Below are 6,657 nucleotides of genomic sequence, written 5' to 3'. Positions count from 1 at the left end.
CGTTTGTTGGATATTCGTAGAGACAAGAAAATAAACCCGCTTGTCCGGTGTCTGCTGGGCGTGTAGCAGCAGTAACCACCCGCGGGGGCAGCGGCAGCGCAGCTCGCTCCCCGCGTGGTGCCAGCCACCCTGCCGGGCATCCGGCCCCTGCGAGGTTTTCTCTCTGCGCCGCCGTTGGCCAGCGGGCCCGGCCAGACCTCGTGCATCACCGCGACGAGGTTTGAAAGTGCTGTTTTCTCTCCTCAGTGAAGCAGGTTTGGTTTTCCCTCCGCGCACCGGAAGGCCTCACCCCGGGCCCCTTTCACTTTCGCGTTGCCCCGCTCCCCGCGCTGCGGCTGGGCGCGAGCCCGCGACAAACGCTGCCTGTGCCAGGCCCTGGAACAAGGAGAGGGGCTCAAAAGCCATGAGCTTTAAATAGAAATATACTCGGGCTTTTTAAGTGATTATTAGTACTTATGTTCCAGTCCGAGGCTTCCAGGAGCTCTTGGAAACCTCCTTCTTCTTGACGAGAAGCAGAGACTTCCAAGGATTCACGGATTTCCGGGTGGCAGGACTTGTGGTAAAACAGCAAATGTCACCAGATGTGCAGTGACACTGCAAGAGGTGATTACTTCGTTCACACCAATGTCAAATTTTGATTAACAAGATCCAAATGCATTTCTATTAACGAGTCTCTTTCAAAATACTTTCTATGCTTTGTAAATGTTGCCCAGGTAGGTTGCTGACCCTACAAACACTGGATTGTAACAAGTTCTGTGCATAAAGTGTATCCATTATTCCTACTTAGAGGTTTGGGGCATAGTTTCCTGCAGGGAAACTTCACATTTGAGGCAGCAGCAATCCTCCTCATAAGAAGCAGCTGCAGCATTTATTTATTGTGCATGACTTGGTTGAAGGAATATTCTGAGGCTTGATTTTGTGAGATTTCAAAACTCACTCATCCATTTCTTACAGGTTTTACTCACCTCCCCTTCGTGTGAACTCTGAGCAGCAGAAAAGATGGGAAGTAACAGGGCGGCAGAGTTAAAAGAGCCCTTTCTCTGGCCTACATGGCCCAGAGCCTGTGCTGCAGTCCACCCTGCCACTGAGCTGTGGCTGCCAACGTGGGACCCGTGGTAGGTCTGTACTCACAGGAATGAGGGGTAGAAGCTTAGCTCTATCTATCCCAGCAGCCATCTGTTTTCATCTTCAATTGAGGAGAGAGTAGGGGGAACCCATAGCTGATGTTTTCACACTATAGATAGAGCCAAAGAGCATCCCTGCCACGTTGTGTGGTATTATGTGGCACCGTATGCAGATTTTTCCAGTGAGCTTGTTTGCATATAACCACACTCATCAATTTATGGGCAACACAAGCTGAACTCAGGTTGTGGAGCTTTACAGAACTTGGCAGTTGTGCCCTGGTGCTGGGGGAGGTGGGAACAATGTTGTCAGCTTTCCTGATTTTACTACCAAGCCCCAGCTCCTGGAGTCAGGATTAGGTAAGAACTTCATCATTAACAAAAGTCCATAGCTCTCAAGGCTGCAGAGAAACACCTGCAAACATGGCCCTAAATGAACCCCAAAGAGTCAGGAACCAGAACACCACTATACAACAGCCATCATGAATTAATATCTTTTAAAGCCTTCTGAGGGCTGAGCTGATCTCATTTTGGGGCTGATTTGTGAATTTTGAAGCTGGGGAGCTAGCATTGGCAGGGAGAGGGCTGTGCCTGAGGATGCTGGCACTGGAGCATGGCTGGTGGGGTGAAAGTTGTGGGTTTGGTTGGTACTGAGGCAGGTTCTGCTTGGGGCAGGAGTTGAGAGAAGCTGATACTAGTACTGTTTTCTGCTCTTCACTGCATGTACTCTCCAGGCTCTGCTATTGTAACCTCTCCCTGCTGCCAGCCCTGCTGGAAGATGCAACCATACCCAAAGCAAAGCTGCGCATGTGAGGATCCCAGCTGGGCCAGAGGAAGGTGTAATAAAACACAAGGATCCCACCTGACTGCCAATACTTGGCAGCCTTTCCACCAAGCTGGGGAGGAGCTCACCCCTGGCTACTCCCTTACACCCAGTGTGTAACCTGGAATGCACTGCAGGCTCCAAAGACAACACAAGTCAGCATGGCTGGGGCTGTGCGCTGCTGGCAGAACAGCAGATTAGGAGGCAGGGGGGCTGTCCTTTACAAAACTCAGCTGGATCTCTGCTCTGGACTGCCCCAGCAAGGCATCCTGGCCTCTAGTCTTTAACCAGCTACAGTCAGGATGCTGTGGGCAGGAGTGATAGATTTGCTATTGGACTCTAAGGAGCCACAAGTCACTACCTGATTCCTAGTATGGGGCCCCTAATTTAGCTAAATGGAAATTGTGTGTTAGTTGTTTAATATGGCCTGGAAACATGCCTTGCAGCTTTGGGTTCAGGGGAGTGCTGTTCATGGGAGATTGGGAAAGCAAAGCCAGGCCCCTGTGGTATCTAGAAGTCCAGTAAACCTGCTTCTTGATCTTACCCAGGGGAATAGGTTCTGTTCCACTTTAAGCCAGTGTAAATCTGGAGTAATTCTGCTGCCTTCATGTTTTGATGAGCTTGCAAATGTTTTGAATTCCTGATTCCTAGGGAGAAGCTCAGAAAAGCTGAGGTGGATTCAGACCCCAGTCCCCTTTGACAGCCTACATGCCATCTAATCTGGGGTTTGAAACACCTCCCCTTCTGTGGCTGGCTTCCAGAGGTACCGAGCGCTCCCAACTCATCTGGGCCTCCACTAGACTTGGGGGTGGTGTGCAAATCTGGAAAGCAGCCCTTGAGCAAAACTTTCCCCTCCCAGTCTGTGGCTGGGAAGCGTCTATTCCCCTGGCTGGGAAGCTGGGATGAAAAGAGTGCGTGGTTTGTGTGCAGCGTCCCTTGCTGCAGAACAATCTTTCACTTCCCTCTGACCTGTGGGCTCCCCAGACAAACTGCAAGCAGCTCAGCTCTTTGCTCCTCTGCACCTGGCACCGCCATGGAATAGACCTGAAAACAAAGAAGGGGGCTATCAGGAGGCCTCCGGGCTGAGTGGTGGTCAGTGTAGCTGGGAAGACCCAGCTCAGGCTCCTCTGTCCAAGGGACTGGATCTGGCTGGAACCTGATTTCCTCAGGCCAGACAAACTCCTCAAGGCAGAGAAAGTGGTGGAGCAAGTCTGGCAGTTCCCTATGGTGACATAGGAAGGGTAGGGGCAAGGGGGCCATGAGCAATTCATCTTCTTCCCCTGCTAAAAAGAGGGAGGGGAGAGGAGAAAGAAGGGAACTCCTACCTCCTCCTCTTCCCCCCCCCCACCTGCTATTCTAGACCAGGGGTCCCTCAGCTCTGCCAATTCCTCTCCAAGTGCAGTCACTCCTGCTCTTAGTCCTCCTCCCCAGCTGTACCACTGCCCTGCAGCCCCCCTACCTTCCTAGCCAGGCCTCCAGGCTCTGCCAAAGCCTCTACACCCTGACTCCCACTGCTGCTCCAGCCCTACCTCCCCCCACAGTAAGGCTGGGATATGTATAAAGTAACAGCAGGGGAAGGCCCACTTAAGGACAGATCCCTGAGGCCACTCTGACCCTATACCCTTTTTGATGTAGGGACTGTTGATTACCCCACAGTACAACCCTTCCTCACTTCTGACTGTTCAGTTGCCCTCTCCTGGCTTGACAAGCTGTTCCACTACTGCCAGGGTGGCAAGGAAAGGCTGGGCCCCACATATGGGTGAAGGTAGCTATAGTTAGGGGGGCAAGGGGTGTCCTGCCCCATCTCATCCCAAGGGCTCTTTGGCGTTTCGTCCTCTGAGCACTCCTGCACACGCTGCAACTTGCTCTTCTCCCTGCCGGAGGCAGGGTTTTCTCTGCTTTTCCATGAAGAGGCCCTTTGGACATCCTCAAGGAAACCCCTTTCCCTGCACTCAGTCCTGCTCTGGATTTTGAAGCAGACAACAATGCTCTGCTTAACATTCTCCTGGTCACTTTGGTTGCCATGGCTCTGCTCACCGGGGTTTGCACTCTGTTGTGCGTTTGTACAATCTCTTCCATATAGGAGCCAGCTACAGACAGCATTTCAGGGCAACGAGAGGGCCTGCTGGGAGGCTGGAGCAAGCTGTCTCACATGGGAGGGTGAGGGATTAGGCTGGTGTGCAGAGCAGGCTTTGTGTTGGGGTAAGCTGATCGATTCCCTGGGCACTACTGAGACCTGACAGTGGGAATACACCAGCGGGGATAACATTTGCCTTTAGGCTTTACTCATGGGCCTTCAGGGGAGGGAGCTGGGTTGGAGGAAGAGAACAGAAGCATAGGGCTCTTGTCTGCATCTTCAAGGAGGTAGCGAATCCTGGTGAGGTATTGCGCCCCCGCTGTAGATTAACATGGAATAGTGGAAGCACAAGGCTGGGTGGGAAGCTTCTCTTGGGGGGTTGCTGCAGTGCTGGGCTCTAGGCTCCCCACTCATGCGGCTGAATGGATTGAACATCAGATCCCTTTTTTCAGCATGTTTCAAGGCATGGCAAGGCCTGCTTCACTTTGTATACTACTCCAGCCTGCCCAGTGCTCCTGGATTTGAGCCCCAAGCATACAGCATTTAGAGAGTGCTCCCTTTTGAAGTCCTGGGAATAGAGGATTCCTTTGCTTTTATCAGGTGGTAGCTTTTTCTGCAAGATCTGACCCTGGGTTCCAGGCAGGGCTGGTGTAGTGCAGGAGATTTAGAGCTGGGAATAAATTCAGGTCTAGATAAGATATGTTAGCCAGCTCATTAGCAGCAGCACTGGGCACTTCATTGCAGGGACAGGCCCTGGGGAGGTGGGAGATCATCAGTAAGGGTGCCAGAAAGGGCTGAGATCACATCATCCCCTTATCCTTTGGCCCTTTCCTGAGAGCCTCCGGGCACATGGTTTTGTCCTCTATTTAGGACAGATGTTTAACACCATCACTTTACTGAGGTTGCAGCAAGTTCAGAATCAGTTCAGGGTGGCAGATGGAGTAAAAGCATGGCACAAGTCTGCCCACAAATATGCTCAGCTCCTCTTCCCTCCCCCACAATCCTTACAGTAAATGGTAAGGGGAAAACAGCTGCATCTACAAGACTGTTTAGCACAGAACCAGTTACTTGCTACAGAACTGCAGAGCACCTACCACGCTCCCTTCCCCCACCCAGGCTATTACATTGCCATTGGACTGCAGCAGGGAATTTCCTAGTTAGGAATGTGAAGTGAGACTTCTCTCCATTTGGAGGGCCAACAGGAGGAAACCTCACTTGTGTGGCTGCCCCCAGGTCAGGGCAGTGTGGGAGGCAGCTGGGCTTCTCTGGGCTCTCTCCAGATTTGGGCACTGCCCACCCCTGCTTTGGTGTGGCTGACAGCCATTCCTGCCCCAATGTGAAGAGTGGCTGTTTGGACCAGTCTACTGTGCATCTCCTGTCCTGCTACAGCTCCTCCTTAGCACCCAGCTCCCTGGTTGGGCACAGGTCACCCCAGAAACTTCTTAAGTCACTCCTCACAAAGAAGTGTGATCTGAAGGAAGAGTTTAGCCAGCCACAGGAGAGCAGCTGAGGGTGGATGTTGGACTTTATACTGCCTCTGCCCTGCATAGCCACCCCTGTTACCCAAGAACTTACTGCTTAACCAGCCCTTAAGGGAATTTTTTTTTTTGAGCTGAGGTGGCTGGAACAAGAATCCTTGTCCCCCCTCCACCAGGGTAGTACATGAGGACAGGGCCCAGCTCCAGTCCCTCTCCTCTGATTACTGAGAGCAAGGAGTTCCCAGGCAGGAGAGAACCCCCAAGTCCTCCATGCTCAACACTGATGCTGAGCATGGCCCCAGAGAAGCAGCACCCCGAGGGCTGGCTAGTTCCTGGGCAAGTCAGGGGAAGAATAAGGAAGCCCCTCACCCCCAGCAGCCCTTGGGCTCTCTTCACCACAGCAAAAGTGAAAACCAACCTGGCCCAGACAGGTGCCCACCATGGGCACCATGCTTTGCCAACAGAGCTGGGAGCCCACATAGCTGTGGGCACCAACCCCTCCAAGGAGTAGACTCTCTAGCCCCTCACCATACAGCCTAGCCATAGCCAAGCACCCTGGCTCGTAAGAAGACCGGCTACTTGCTGCCTGGCACTACCACCAGCAGATGCTGCAGGCCTGAAAGCTAAATGAGCTGATAGGCCCCTGCTGCGCCTAGCCTCATCAGGCATCTGTTGCTGGAGGGTTGTGGTGCCCAGTTGCTCGGGGGCCTCTCGCTATGCCAGCCACTGCTGGCCAATATCCAAGAGCCACAGAGGGCTAGGAGAGCGAGTGAGCACCTGAAAGACGGTCCACTATCAGGTAGCACAGAGCACCATACCACAGGCAGTACGTGGGATGCCGTGGAAGTGCCACTGTGAACAGTGGGCCTCAGGTGGAGACAGGGCAGCCTGTCCTGGGGGCATCCCAGCCTAGGCAAAGGGGAACCCAGGATCAGCCTTGCCCTGCACATTTGATCTCTTCTGTTCAGCAGTGGTTAGTCTCTTTGGCCTGTGAGCATGCAGAGCCCTGCTACAGAGTGCTTACTTTGGGGCCACCCCAGGGAGTAGTGCATGGGCACAGGTGGCTCTTGCCATTTCATGACCCTTCCAAAAGCCCGGTCCAATGGTGGGATGGCTCTTGATCCTGCAGAGCAGGAAGGGAGCAGGAGCTGGGAGAGA

The 6,657-nt window shown here is 53.1% G+C and overlaps 1 long non-coding RNA gene across 1 annotated transcript; it reads left to right on the top strand.

Moving 5' to 3' along the window:
- The first annotated feature begins 7 nt into the window (after nucleotides 1-7).
- On the top strand, nucleotides 8-782 carry LOC109292775. Its single transcript, XR_002096179.1, has 2 exons — nucleotides 8-218; nucleotides 465-782. It is a non-coding gene; the product is annotated as an uncharacterized LOC109292775 (long non-coding RNA).
- Nucleotides 783-6,657: the final 5,875 nt, after the last annotated feature.

Source organism: Gavialis gangeticus, unplaced genomic scaffold (assembly GCF_001723915.1).
Source record: "Gavialis gangeticus isolate Ggan-Ray unplaced genomic scaffold, GavGan_comp1, whole genome shotgun sequence".
NCBI classification, from domain to species: domain Eukaryota; kingdom Metazoa; phylum Chordata; order Crocodylia; family Gavialidae; genus Gavialis; species Gavialis gangeticus.
Note: the sequence above shows the minus strand (reverse complement) of the source record. Positions and strands in the feature narration are given on the sequence as shown.